Below are 602 nucleotides of genomic sequence, written 5' to 3'. Positions count from 1 at the left end.
TGATACTATACCTGTACTACCATTGATACTACACATGTACTACTACTAATACTACACATGTACTATCACTGATACTACACATGTACTATCACTTATGCTACACCAGTATTACAAATGATGCTCCACCTGTACTACCACTGATACTACACCAGTACTACAGCTGATGCTACACTGTATGGCCATTGAAACTTCACAAGTACTACAGCAGATGCTGCACTTGTACTACCACTGATACTACACCTGTACCAGCGCTAATAGTATACCTGTCCTACCACTGAAAATACACCTATACTACCACCAATACTATACTTGTACTCCCCCAATAGTACACTTGTACTACCACTGATCATACACTTGTACTCCCATCAATAGTACACCTGTACTTGTCCTACCACCAATAGTACACCTGTACCACTACTTGTAGTACACCTGTATCACTACTTATAGTACACCTGTACCACTGCATATAGTACACATGTACCACCACTGACAGTACACCTGTACCACTGCTGATAGGACACCTGTATCACCACTGACAGTACACATGTACCACCACTGATAGCACACCTGTACTACCACTGATAGTACACATGTACCGCCAC

The 602-nt window shown here is 42.0% G+C and overlaps 1 protein-coding gene across 1 annotated transcript in view; it reads left to right on the top strand.

Moving 5' to 3' along the window:
* LOC119417403 (transcription factor E3) overlaps positions 1–602 on the top strand; it is a gene marked incomplete in the record, with an annotated part of 18,752 nt that overhangs the window by 16,894 nt on the left and 1,256 nt on the right.

Source organism: Nematolebias whitei, chromosome 11, assembly GCF_014905685.2.
Source record: "Nematolebias whitei isolate Nwh7 chromosome 11, NemWhi1, whole genome shotgun sequence".
Taxonomy (NCBI): Eukaryota; Metazoa; Chordata; class Actinopteri; order Cyprinodontiformes; family Rivulidae; genus Nematolebias; species Nematolebias whitei.
This window is presented reverse-complemented; position numbering and strand designations above follow the sequence as displayed.